Source organism: Saimiri boliviensis, chromosome 1 (genome assembly GCF_048565385.1).
Source record: "Saimiri boliviensis isolate mSaiBol1 chromosome 1, mSaiBol1.pri, whole genome shotgun sequence".
NCBI lineage: Eukaryota > Metazoa > Chordata > Mammalia > Primates > Cebidae > Saimiri > Saimiri boliviensis.
Window position 1 is genome coordinate 92,110,155 of NC_133449.1, and position 15,202 is coordinate 92,125,356.

The following is a 15,202-nucleotide window of genomic DNA, read 5'->3' on the forward strand; positions in this document are numbered from 1 at the left end:
GAAAAGATAGGCTCCACTTTAATAATAGAAGTGCTGTCTTTTGGGATGATATAAAAGTGTGCTTGCATCCTATCTGAGCCACAGAATAAGTGCAAACTGAGTTACAGTCAACTTGAAATCCAAATTCCTGAGAAAGAGCTCTGATTGGCTCAGCTTTTTAGGGTACCTTTAGCCAGGGAGAAGGATCCTGTTTTGTAATCATAAATAATCTTTTTTTCCAGCATGTGGAAAATAAGGATACATCTCAGTGTTCTCACATCAAAATCCAGGTAACTAGATATATTCCAGAACAATAAAGCTGAGTGTTTTTTTTTTTTTTTTTTTTTTTTCTCTTTCATTACCTCTCCTAGTTTGGCTTTCTCAAAAAGCCGAGCCTAACATAGAGAGCGTATGAAGCAGTGTTTTATTAGAAGCACAATCCCACATAGCAGAAGTGATGGACAAAGTTAGTAAACAGAAGAGGCAGTAGAGCTAAGCAAGGACACATTATGCAGCCGGCCCTTACTAACTGTGGAAACGGAGCCCTTGCTCAGTTAGTGGAAGCATACCTGAAAAAGCCATGCAAGAGTCATGCAAGGGCTATCTCTCAGAGGAGGCAAATACAAAAACACCTTTTAGAATATGAAGTTCCCATGCTTTAGGGCTGCACACACCTGGGCATTTCTGGGAAAGAGGGCTGAGTGTGTGTTGCGGGCAGGAGGTGAAGGACTGCTAGGTGGCATCTGTAGAAAGACAAGCAGAACCCAACAGAGCTAGAATGAGAGATGGGGGAGGTAACTGGGTCTGAAGGGCATAAGAGGAATCTGGTACAATACCATTAGCCAGATTAGAAAAACATGCCATTGTTACTGCAGCTATGGAAGGCAAACTCAAGGAAAAATTTCATTACCAGTACCTTCTGTGACATCTTGTCCTAGAAAAGATAATACCAAGTCAATCTGAATTTATTTCAAGTTTAATATGAGTGTATTCATGTCAACATTTTGTGTCTGAAAATCAGAAAGAAAAAATTTGAAGTCTCCCTCTAGTGTCCAAACTGTTATTTTACAATTCTGTTGCCTATTAAATAGACAAATACTCTTGGCAATAAAATACTGTTTAATCTTGCAGAGAAAAAAATTATTATTAAATGATATCAAATTGTTTAATGTAAAGCAGGAATCAGCAATGTTGTTTTTAAGGGCATAGCGTAAATATTTTAAGCATTTTAGAGCATCTGTAGTCTCTGTTGCATATTCATTCTTTTTTGTTTTGGTTTGTCTCATTTTAACAACTCATTAAAAATATAAAAATTATTCTTAGAACACTGACTATACAAAACAAGCCAGACCAGGTTACACTGACTTCCATGAGGAATGCCATCTATTGCTAAAAGATACATGTAATTATTTATATATATATTTATAATTAACATCTTATTTATTTACTTATATACTATATAAACATTTTGATACATATATATAAAATTATTATGCCTGTTGTCTTTAATGGCAAATAGTTATAATGCCAATTACTTTACAATTTTTTTTTGTTTCTAATGTTTTATTCTTAGGTTGAAATTCTGAAGAGTCCTGGCATTTTGGCAGACTCCTGAAATTGAAAGGAAACTTTGTCTCATGAAGAAATTCTTAGCACAATATTTCTAAGAGAGAGTCTTTTTAAGTCTGGCCAAAATGTTTCCATTATACTTATTTGTAAGACTTCCTGTCTAATAACTAGATGGCTCTGGTTGTGTAAATTTCTGAATTGAAAGCAGTTTGTTTAAATTTATTTAAATTTTTGAGCTACTTGTGGTAATTTTGCTCTTAGAAGGTACTCAAGACTCAGTAAGGTGGCTCACCCTGTAGTCCCAGGTGGGCAGATCTCCTTGAGCTCAGGAGTTTGAGACCAGCCTGGGCAACATGGCAAGAGCCATCTCTACAAGAAATACAAAAAAATTAGCCGGGCATGGGGTCATGCACCTGTGGTCCCAGATATTAGAGACTGAGGTGGGAGAATCACTTGGCCAAGGAGGTGAGGTTGCAGTGAGCAGAGATCAGATAGCACCACTGCACTCCAGCCTGGACTACAAAGCAATACCATCTCAAATAATAATAATAATAATAATAGTACCAAAGTCTATCCACTTCTTCTTCCATGTTTATGGTTTCTAAAAGATTTAAAGATGTCATAGTCCCCCACCAGATTTCTCAGATTTTCCTTCATCTGAGATTTTTGAGATACCATAAGCAATCAGATTGTAGAACCTTATCTTTGAGTTTGCTGTTTCAGATACTGTGCCTGGGTTTGATAATTAATAGCCTTATACTTTGAATAAGACACTTATCCTCCCTGATCTAGAGAAAAGTAAAATGGCAGAGTGGTTAAATCCAATCACTCCAATCACAAAAATGGAGTTCAAATCCCTACTATACCTCTTATTAATAGCAAAGTACATACCACCACTGTACCTCTGTTTCCTCATATATAAAATATGAATACTAATAGCACTAACATCATAGGTTTCTGGATAGGTTTATTGGTGCTAACCCATGTAAAATGTTTATTCAGTGACTGGAACATAAAATCTACTTACTAATGACTTATAATTTCATACATTTTATTAATAATTATTTGTACACGGAATTTTAGTGCCTAATAAATATTTCATCGTAAAGATGTGCTTTGACTCATTTGACAATTTCTAACAATGAGATAATTTTTCAGTTTTGCTATTTTAGTTTAACAATGCAGTAAACATCTTTGTATATAAACTGTGGTCTTTAAATGAATTAATATCTGCTTTCAGGTGTATAATTACTGGGTCAATAAGCTTAAACTCATGGTCTCACAAGGCTGAATTCTTTTAAAAAATTTATGCCAATTCGATATACCATCAATAATTCTTGAACATCTAAATTTGTCTTCATCAGTATTAAGCATTTTTAAAGTGTTTGCTAATTATTAGGAGTATCATTAATTCTTTTTGGATAGCAGATAACTCACCTCTCTGGAAACAGTTTAAGGTAAATGATGTAAATTATTCAGGACTATACATGTGTTTTAGAGCTATGAGATGTCTCCTGGTAAAAATGAATAAAGTTAAACAAAGCTTTTTAAAAATATTTTTACTGAATATTTTGTACGTATATTTGACCACATTAAACCATTTGCTACTCTTATTTAAATATGTGGAATCATTTGTTTTTAGTAATCTATAATAATCTGCCAAATTCCATTTTCTAATCTCAGAGATTCTATTTTGGGACATTTCTTCTTATAGACTTCCTGAATTTCTACTATTCCTGTCTTCTTTAGATTAAGAGAGTTTTTTGAAAATATAGCTACAGGGTTCATGTGTATACTGATTAAATGCTGAGATAATTTTAAAGACATTTTACTCCTTTTCCCACACAAAAATTGGCCTAAATTAAACAGATTCCCAATAAAATATATGTAATGTCATATTAGAAACGTTAAATAAAAACATGTAATGAGGGTAGGTACCAATCAAAACATTAAAACTCAGGCAAGGCTGACTGTGGTGGCTGAAGCCTATCATCTCAGCACTTTGGAAGGCCAAGGTAAGGAGACTGCTTGAGCTCAGCCTGAGCAACATAGGGAAACCCTGTCTCTACAAAAAATAAAAAACAACGACAACAATAAAACATTACCTGGACGTGCTGGGGCATGCATGTAGTCTCAGCTACTCTGGAGGCTGAGTTGGGAGGATGGCTTGAGCCAGGGAGCTGGAGGTTGCAGTGAGGTGAGATCCTGCCACTGCACTACAGCCTGGGTGTTAGAGCCAGACATTGTCTCAAAGAAAAAAAAAAAAAACTCAGGCAAAGTAATTATCAAATATCATAATACATTGTGTGTCTTAAAAATATATTAAAAGCAAAGCATATGTTTTAATTTTTTGTTAATTCATAGCACGCATATAGAACAGTGTGATACTTGATATCATTAGTCACAAAAGAAATTCCTGCCTTACTACTAAAACAGAGTCAACAAGACAGTGGTGAAATCAACCTGGGAATACAACTTTACTCTAAGAATGTAACTCTTTGCAAGCCTGGATGCCAACCTGCCACTGTGACCTGAAGCCAGTTTAATCCAATGGCTACCGAAACAAACTGTTGTGATTCTAAGAGTAGTTTTACCCACCATTGTCATTTACCAATCAGAGCTGGCCAGCTCCCCAAAATCTTACTAGTGCTAATAAACTTTCTTTCAGGACAATATGTAACATTACTTCTTTTTATAAAATTAATTTTGTCTTTGTTCTTCAGACATACTAAAGACCACACAGTCTGTGGTATGTCCCAAATTGCAATTCTTACTTCCTAAAGAAAACATTTTCAATTTAGAAATTTTCCTTTATATTTAGTTTGACTTTAACAATTGGTAAGCAAAATGTAGTGTATCAATGCAATGGAATATTTGCCATAAAAAGATATGAAGTACTGCTATATGCTACTACATAAATGAACCTGAAAACAGTATGCTACATGAAAAAAGGCAGACACAATAAGCCACGTACTGTATGACTTTATGTGTATGAAATGTTCAGATAGAAAACTCATAGAGCCAGAAAGTAAATTTGCAATTTCTAGAATGAGGGGGAATGGGGAGTGACTGCTAATGGGTATAACGTTGCTTTTAAGGGGTGATAAAATATTCTGGAATTAGATAGTGGTAATGGTTGCAAAACTTTGTGAATGTCCTAAAAAACACCTAAGTGTACAATTGAAATAGTGAATTTCAGTGTCGGTGAAATAGTGAGGGAGAACATACAGAAAAATCAGGTAGGCAGACAGCTACAGGCAAAAATAGAACAGTTTGATGAAAACTCAGAGTGCTCAGGGACAGAGAGATAAGGAGGCAAAGTCCAGCATAGAAACCTTTTGTTTTTTGCATGATTAGCAGACTCCCAGAAAAAATTTTCCTCTCCGTTTTAGGCATATACACCGTGAGCTCCATGGGAATTTGTGCAGGGCATGGGGCTTACCTAAAACAGTCCCACTGTTATACAAACAAAAGAAGCTGAACTTAGCATACTGGCAGGTGCATAGATAAGGAGAGTTATACAGATAGATTTACAGATAGGAGAAGTTACTCTAACAGCCACAAAAATGACAGGAGTTTCCTATAAAAGGTTTTGGATTCAACTATAAAAGATTTTGGAACTGTAAAAGTGGCAACTCACTCATGCTCACTTCTCCACTGCAGAGAGTTTTCTGCTTTCACATATTAAACTTTCATTCCAACCTCACCCTTTCTGTCCATGCTCCTTAATTTTCTTGGCCATGAGACGACAAGCTTGTTTAACCCCTCAGACGTGAGACCATTGACCATTGTCTTGTTTCAATAGGACATTTTGACATGACAGTATAGGAGGCTACTTACTCTACTTCACCCACAGACATATCCAATAAATGCATAGTCACAGATGACTTTCCTCTGACAGAAAGTAAAAAACTGGTTGAAGGCTCAATACACTGAATAACTGATAAAATATCCACATCACAAATTATGACATTAAAAACATGAAAGATGGAATTAGAGACAGCAAAAATATAGTGTGTGTGTATGAGATCAAAATTAAGGTGTTATTGGCTTAAAATAGCCACTTATAAGATGTTTTATGTATCCCTCAGGGTAACCACAAGCCAAAATCGATAACAGATAAACAAAAGAAAAAAATTATATCCAAAGCATATCACTATATGAAGCCATCAAACCACAAAGAAAGAAAACAAGAGAGCTAGAAAGGATCAAAGAAAAAAAAAACTAGAAAACAATAAACAAAATGGAACTAGGAAACTTTTACCTGTTAATAATTACTTGAATGCAAGTGGATTAAATTGTTCCATCAAAAGACATCTAGTGACTAAATGGATTAAAAAAGTAACAAGATCTACATATATTTTGCCTCCAAGAGACTCATTTTACCGTAAAAGAAACTCATAAACTGAAAAATGAAAAAAACGACATTTCATACTTCTTTGGTCAGTGAGAGAAAAATGACCCATCAGCTCTGAAGATCAAGAAAGAGGTGAACCCCCAGTTTTTTCTTAGATATCTAACCCTCAGTGTGGACCACCCCTAATGGAAGGAAAAACAAAACCCCCCAAAGCCCCACATTGTGTCAAGGAAAACTCAAGCATGGCACCAGACAGGAATTTGGAGAGGGAATCATCTATTCCCCACTGCCCTGCTCTTTAGTGCACTGTTGCAGACTCAGCAGTGACTGTTCCCATTGGGATCCAGAGAATGTGGGCTAAAAGAGTATGTTTCTCAGTCTTTTCCAGCAGCTCCAGTCCCACTGAAGGCAAATGTACACTGAGGAAAGACACATTTTGTGCTTCTTCATTGCTTCTGCCCCATCCCTAGTTGTTGGATCTTACTCCTAAGTGCCATCTACAGGACTACAGCCTGACTTATACAACCAAAAGAAATTACCTCAGGATGACAACATCTGTGAAAGCCACAAATCTTACTGCATCCAAGAAACCCATACAGAGCCTTGGCATCTTAAAAACGACCCCAAAATAAAACCATTTTAATCATATACAATATACATCACAGCAATACCTCCAAAAGAAAGAAAAAGAATAAAAAAATCAAGAAGCCCCACTCAAACAATAGCAAATTTAAGAAAGAAAGAACAGAAATAAAGAACAAGAAAAGAAGAAGGAGAGGGAGAAGAAGAATAAGAAGGAGAAGAAAAGTGTCCGCTATTCCGATGGGAAGAAACAAGCACAAGAACTCTGGCAAGAAAATTAAAAAAAAATGTTTCATCAGTTCCAAAAAATCTCACTAACTACTCAGCAATAGACTAACCAGAATGAAATATCTAAAATGGCACGATAGAATGCACAATATGGATTACAAAGAAATTCAAAGAGATCCAAGAGAAAGTTGAAATGTAACACAAAGAAGCCAGAAAAATGGTCAAAGATTTGAAGCACCTAACTGTGTTAAAAAATGAATAAACAAAACTTCTGGAATTAAGAAGTTTAAAAATTATTTTTTAATTTTACTTCAAGTTCTCGGGTATATGTGCAGATCTTGCAGGATTGTTTTACAGGTACACACATTCCACTGTGGTTTGCTGCCTTCATTACCCTATCACCTACATTAGGTATTTCTCCTAGTGTTATCCCTCCCCAATCTCCCCATCCTCTGCTATCCCTATCCAAACTCCCCACACATCAACAGGTCCTAGTGTGTGATCTTCCCCTCTTTGTGTCCATGTGTTCTCATTGTTCAACAACTACTTATGAGAGAGAACATGTGGCATTTGGTTTTCTATTCTTGTGTCAGTTTGCTGAAAATTATGGTTTCCAACTTTTTCCATGTCCCTGCAAAGGACATGAATGCATCATTTTTTATAGCTGCATAGTATTCCACGGTGTATATGTGCCACATTTACTTTATCCAGGTGATCATTAATGGTCATTTGGGTTGGTTCCAAGTCTTTGCCATTGTAAACAGTGCCGCAAAGAACATAAGTGTGAATGTGTCTTTATAATAGAACAATTTATAATTCTTTGGTTATATAGCCAGTAATGGTATTACTGGATCAAATGGTATTTCTATTTCTAGGTCCTTGAGGAATCACCACACTGTCTTCCACAGTGTCGAACTCATTTACACTCCCACCAACAATGTAAAAATGTTCCTTTTTCTCCATATCCTCTCCAGCATCTGTTTTCTCCAGATTTTTTAATGATCAGTATTCTAACTGGCATGAGATGCTATCTCAATGCTGTTTTGATTTTCATTTTTCTAGTGACCAGTGATGATGAGCACTTTCTTATATGTTTGTTGGCTCCATAAATGTCCTCTTTTGAAAAATGTCTGTTCATATCCTTTACCCACTTTCAAATGGAGTTGTTTGTTTTTTCTGGTAAATTTGTTTTAGTTCTTTGTAGATTCTGCATATTAGCTCTTTGTCAGATGGGTATATTGCAAAAATTTTTTCCCATTCTGTTGGTTGCTGGTTTACTCTAAGCAAAGCTCTTAAGTTTAATTAGATTTCATTTGTCTATTTTGGCTTTTGTTGCCATTATTTATGGTGTTTTAGTCATGAAGTCCTTGCCTATGCCTATGTCCTGAATGGTAATGCCTAGGTTTTCTTCTAGGGTTTTTATGATGTTAGGTCTTATGTTTAAATCTTTAATCCCTCTGAAGTTAATTGTTGTATAAGGTATAAGGAAGTGGTCCAGTTTCAGCTTTCTGCACATGCCTAGCCAGTTTTCCCAACACCATTAATTAAACAAGAAATTTTTTCTCCATTGCTTGTTTTTGTCAGGTTTGTCAAAGATCAGATGGTTGTAGGTGTGTGGCTTTAATTCTGAGGCCTCTGTTCTGTTTCATTGGTCTATATCTCTGTTTTGGTTCCAGTACCAGGCTGTTTTTTTTCATTACTATAGCCTTGTAGTATACTTTGAAATCAAATAGTGTGATGCTTCCAGCTTTGTTCTTTTTGCTTAAAATTGTCTTGGTAAATTTATAAAACTAAATGTTCACATGAGAAGGAAGTAAAGATAAAATCAACACCCCACTGTCAAAATTAAAAGAACTAGAGGACCAAGATCAAACAAATTCAAGAGCTGGCAGAAGACAAGAAATAACTAAGATCAGAGCAGAATCGAAGGAGATAGAGACACAAAAAAACCCTTCAAAAATCAATAAATCCAGGGGATGGTTTTTTGAAAAGATTGGCAAAATAACTAGACTACTAGCCAGACTAATAAAAAAGAAAAGAAAGAAGAATCAAATAGATGCAATAAAAAACTATAAAGGGGATATCACCATTGATCCCACAGAAATACAAACTACCATCAGAGATTACTGCAAACACCTCTGTACACATAAATCAGTAAATCTGGAAGAAATGAATAAATTCCTGGACATGTACATCCTCCAAAAACTAAACCAGGAAGAACTTGAATCCCTAAATAGACCAATAACAAAGTCTGAAGTTGAGGCATCAATTAATGTTCTACCAACCAAAAAAAAAAAAGTCCAGGCCCAGACAGGTTACAGCCGAATTCTACCAGACGTACAAAGAGAAGCTGGTACCATTCCTTCTGAAACTATTCCAAACAATACAAAAAGAGGGAATCCTCCCTAGCACATTTTATGAGACCAATATCATCCTGATACCAAAACCTGGCAGAGACAGAACTACAAAAGATAATTTCAGGCTAATATCCATGATGAATATCTATGCAAGTAGCTTCAATAAAATACTGGCAAACAGAATGCAGCAGCACATCAAAAAGCTTATCCATCAATATCAAGTAGACTTCACCCTAGGGATGCAAAGCTGGTTCAACATATGCAAATGTATAAATGTAATCCATCACATAAACAGAACTAAAGACAAAAATTGCATGATTACCTCAATAAATGAAGAGAAGGCCTCCAACAAAATTAAACAGCCCTTATGCTAAAAACTCTCAATAAACTAGGTATTGATTGAACACATCTCAAAATAATAAAAGCTATTTATGATAAACCCACAGCCCATATCACACTAAATGGGAAAAACTGGAAGCATTCCCTTTGAAAACTGGCACTAGACATGGGTGCCCTCTCTCACCATTCCTATACAACATAGTATTGGAAGTTCTAGCCAGAGCAATCAGGCAAAAAACAAAACAAACAAACAAACAAACAAACAAAAACAAAAAAGCAACGAAATAAAGGATACTCAATTAGAAAAAGAGGAAGTCAAATTGTCTCCTTTTGCAGATGACATGACTGTATATTTAGAAGACTCCATTGTCTTAACCTAAAGCCTCCTTAAAATGATAATCAACTTTAGCAAAGTCTCAGGATACAAAATGAATGTGTAAAAATCACAGGCATCCCTGTACACCAATAACAGACAGACAGCCAAATCATAAGTGAGTTCCCATTCACAATTGCTACAAAGAGAATAAAATACCTAGTTATACAACTTACAAAAAACGTGAAGGATCTCTTCAAGGAGAGCTACAAACCACTGCTCAAGGAAATAAGAGAGAACACAAACAGATGGAAAAACATTCCATGCTCATGGTTAGGAATTATCAGTATCATAAAAATGGCCATACTGCCTAAAGTAATTTATAGATTCAATGCTATTCCCATCAAGCTACCATTGACCTTCTTCACAGAACTTGGGAAAAACCACCTTAAACTTCATGTGGAACAAAAAGGAAGTGCAATTTTTTTTTTTTTTAAATTTCAGGTTGTGTGCTGTGACTCACACCTGTAATCCCAGGACTTTGGAAGCCAACACAGATGAATCACAAGGTCAAGACTATCCTGGCCAACATGGTGGAACTCTGTCTCTACCAAAGTTGAAATAATTAGCTGGGCTTGGGGACATGTGCCTGTAATTCCAGCTACTTGGGAGGCTGAGGCAGGAGAATTGCTTGAAGAAAAGGAAGATAAAGAAGAAGAAAAAGAAAAAAGAGAAAGAGTCTGAAGACAAACCTGAAACTGAAGATGTTAGTTCTGATGAAGAAGAAGAAGGAAAGAAGGATGGTGACAAGAAGAAGAAGATTAAGGAAAAGTACATTGATCAAGAAGAACTCAACAAAACAAAGCCCATCTGGACCAGAAATCCTGACAATACTACTAATGAGGAGTATGGAGAATTATACAAGAGCTTGACCAATGACTGGGAAGATCATTTGGCAGTGAAGCATTTTTCAATTGAAGGACAGTTGGAATTTAGGGCCCTTCTATTTTTCCCACTACGTGCTCCTTTTGACCTGTTTGAAAACAGAAAGAAAAAGAACACCATCAAGTGGTATATATGCAGAGTTTTCATCATGGATAACTGTGAGGAGCTAATCTCTGAATATCTGACTTTCATTACAGGGGTGGTAGACTCAGAGGATCTTCCTTTAAATATTTCTTGTGAGATGTTGCAACAAAGCAAAATTTTGAAAGTTATCAGGAAGAATTTGGTCAAAAAATGCTTAGAACTCTTCACTAAACTGGCAGAAGATAAAGAGAACTACAAGAAGTTCTATGAGCAGTTCTCTAAAAACATAAAGCTTGGAATACACGAAGACTCTCAAAATCAGAAGAAGCTTTCAGAGCTGTTGAGATGCTGCACATCTGCCTCTGGTGATGAGATGGTTTCTCTCAAGGACTACTGCACCAGAATGAAGGAAAACCAGAAACATACCTACCATATCACAGGTGAGACCAAGTACCAAGTAGCTAACACAGCCTTTGTGGAACATCTTTGAAAACATGGCTTAGAAGTGATCTATATGATTGAGCCCATTGATGAGTACTATGTTGAACAGCTGAAGAAATTTGAGGGAAGACTTTAGTGTCAGTCACCAAAGAGGGCTTGGAACTTCCAGAGGATGAAGAAGAGAAAAAGAAACAGGAAGAGAAAAAAACAAAGTTTGAGAACCTCTGCAAAATCACGAAAGACATATTGGAGAAAAAAGTTGAAAAGGCGGTTGTGTCAAACCGATTGGTGACGTCTCCATGCTATATTGTCACAAGCACATAGGGCTGGACAGCAAACATGGAGAGAATTATGAAAGCTCAAGCCCTAAGAGACAACTCAACAATGGGTTACACGGCAGCAAAGAAACACCTGGAGATAAACCCTGACCATTCCATTATCGAGACCTTAAGGCAAAAGGAAGACGCTAATAAGAACGACAAGTCTGTGAAGGATCTGGTCATTTTGCTTTATGAAACTGCGCTCCTATCTTCTGGCTTCAGTTTGGAAGATCCCCAGACACACGCTAACAGGATCTACAGGATGATCAGACTTGGTCTATGTATTGATGAAGATGACCCTACTGCTGATGATACCAGTGCAGCTGTAACTGAAGAAATGCCACCCCTCGAAGGAGATGATGACACATCATGCGTGGAGGAAGTGGACTAAGCTCTAGCTGAGGGGTTACTTACCTGTTCAATACTCTACAGTTCCTCTAATGATATATTTTCAAGGATGTTTTTCTTTATTTTTGTTAACATTAAAAATTCTGTATGGCATGACAACAACTACTTTAAGGGGAAGATAAAGGTTTCTGTCAACTTCTAAGTGATGCTGTGATACTTTGGGCAGTAAAGCAGAGCTAGTAATGCTTTTTTAGTTTCACATTAGCTTACATTAACAGATCGAGGTAATGTGTGTTGTAAGATGTATGTAACATGTTAATTTTGTGGTCTAAAGTGTTTAGCTATCAAGCCGGATTCCTTAGTAGACCAAATCTTGTTAACGAAGTGTTCCTGAGCTATACCTTGATGTTTAGAAGAAAAGTATTTGTTTTATCTTGTAGGATCTACTTTCTGAAATTTTCATCCCCCGTAGTTGCCAATTTGGCATGTACTAGTCCTCTAGAAATAGGTTAAACTGCAGCAACTTGATGGAACTCTCCACAGGGCTTGTTTTCCAAAGAAAAGTATTGTTTGGATGAGTAGTTATTAGCCTACATAGCATATCATAAGCTGTTCAAAAATAACTTGGAGCCAGTCTGTGGATGGAAATGTAGTGCTTGAGTCACATTCTGCTTAAAGTTGTAACAAATACAGATGAGTTAAAAGAAAAAAAAAAAAGATATCAAGTGCCAATTTGGATATGAAAACAAGATCCACTCTTCTGCTGTCTTCATGAGACTTGTCTCACATGTAATGACACCTATAGGCTCAAATTAAAGAAATGAAGAAATACCTATTACACCCATTTGAAACAAAGAAGAGCAGAGGTTGTCAAACATAATACACTTGAAGCCAACAACAGTAAAAAAGAAAAAAGAAGGGCATTACATAATGTTAAAATATTTGGTACAACAGGAAGATTTAATTTTCCTAAATATATACACAACCAACATTGGAGCATGTAGATTTATAAAACAAGTATCTACAGACACCAGAAAACAATCTACAGACATCAGATAGCCAAACAATAATAGTAGAGACTTTCAGCACCCAATTGTCATTATTAGGGAAATACAAAGACAGAAAAGTAACAAATTCTGGACTTCCATATGGCACTTGACTAATTGTACTTAATAGATATCTAGAGAATACTGCACGTAATAACCAAAGAATATACATTCTTCTCATCTGCACACAGAACATACTCTAAAATTGACCATATGCTTTCTCATGAAGCAAGTCTCAATAAATTAAACAAAAAGGATTATATCAACTATCTTCTCAGACTATGGTGGAACTAACAACAAAAAAAAGGCTTTAGCAAGAGGAACTCTCAAAACCACACAAATACATGAAAACTAAAAAACTGGCTCATGAATGACTTTTTGGGTGAATAATAAAATTAAGGAAAAAACAAAAAATTATTTGAGACAGTGAAAATACAGACATAACATACCAAAACCTCTGAGAATGCAGCAAAAGCAGTGTTAAGAGGATAGTTTATAGCACTAAACACTTACATCAAAAGGACAGAAAGATCTCAAATTAGCAACCTACCCTCACACCTAAAAGAACTAGAAAAGTAAGAACTAACTAAGCCCAAAGCTAGCAGGAGAACAGAAATAACTGAAATCAGAGCAGAATCTAAATTTCATTTAGACCCCAAAAACCATACAAACGAACAATTAAACAAATAGTCGGTTCTTTGAAAAGACTTAAAAAAAAAAAGATTGATAGACTGCTAGCTAAATTAATGAAGAAGGGAGATGATCCAAATAAGCACCATCAGAAATAACAAAGATGATATTACAACTAACCCCACGGAAATATGAAACATCCTCAGAGAGTACTATGAACATCTGTATGCACAAAGACTAGAAAATCTGGAGGAAATGGATTAATTCCTAAAAACACACAAATTTCCAAAGCTGAATCAGAAAGACACAGAAATCCTGAACAGACCAATAGGTAATGAAATTGAATCAGTAATAAAAAAAAGCCTACTAAGCAACAAAAACTCCACCAGATCGATTTGCAGCAGGATTCTACTAGACTTAGAAAGAAGATGTGATATAAATCCTGCTGAAACTACTGAAAATTGAAGAGAAGGGACTGCTCCCTAACTAAACTTACAAAACCAGTATCATTCTGATACCAAATTCTGGCAGACACATCCAAAAACGAAAACGTCAGGCCAATATTCCTGAGGAATATAGATGCAAAAATCCTCAACAAAATACTAGCAAGCCAAATTCAGCAGTACATAAAAAAGTTAATTCACAATAATCAAATGGGCTTTATTCCTGGCATGCAAGGAGGGTTTAACACACATAAATCAGTAAATGTAATTCACCACATAAACAAAATGAAAAATAAAAAATATGATCATATCAATGCACATGTAAAAAAATTAGTAAACTCTAACATTCTGTCATGATAAAAATCCTCAACAAAGTAGGCATTGAAGAAACATATCTCCAAGTAATAAGATATATCTATGACAAACCCATAGCCAACATCATAGCAAATGGGCAAAACCTGGAAACTTTCCACCCTACAAATTAGACCAAGATAAGGATATCCGTTATTCAGCATAGTACTGGAAGCCCCAGCCAGGGCAATCAGGCAGGGGAAGAAAATAAAATAATCAAAACAGGAAAATAGGAAGTCAAATTCTCTCTCCACTGACATTGTGATTCTATAGCTAGAAAACCCTAAAGATTCTGCAAAGTACATCTAGATAAGCTAAGTGACTTAAGCAAAGTCTCAGGATACAAAATCCGCTAGCATTTATATGCACCAGTCACATTTCATGGAAACCGAATCAATAATTAAATACTATTAACAACACACACACACACACACACACACACACACACACATACACACACAAATACAAACTGAGACTACCTCTAAACAACGAGGTAAAAGGCCTCTACAAAAACTAAAAAACACTGCTGAATGAAATCAGAGACCATACAAAGAAATAGAATAGCATCATGTGCTCATGGGTTGAAAGAACAAATATCATTAAAATATCCATATTACCCAAAGAAATCTATAGATTAAAGCTATTCCTATCAAATTACCAAATTGCTGTTCACAGAATTAGAAAGAACTATTCTAAAATACATAAGAACAAAAAAAAGGCCCTGAATACCCAAAGCAATCCTAACCAAAAAGAATACAGCCAGAGTCATCACATTACCTGACTTCAAACTGTACTGCAAAGCTACAGTAACCAAAACAGCAGAATGATTCTGGTATAAAAATAAATAAATAAATAAAGACACAACAATGA

The 15,202-nt window shown here is 35.7% G+C and overlaps 1 pseudogene; it reads left to right on the forward strand.

Moving 5' to 3' along the window:
* Positions 1-222: 222 nt before the first annotated feature.
* Positions 223-12,477, forward strand: LOC141584164 (heat shock protein HSP 90-alpha pseudogene; annotated as a pseudogene).
* Positions 12,478-15,202: the final 2,725 nt, after the last annotated feature.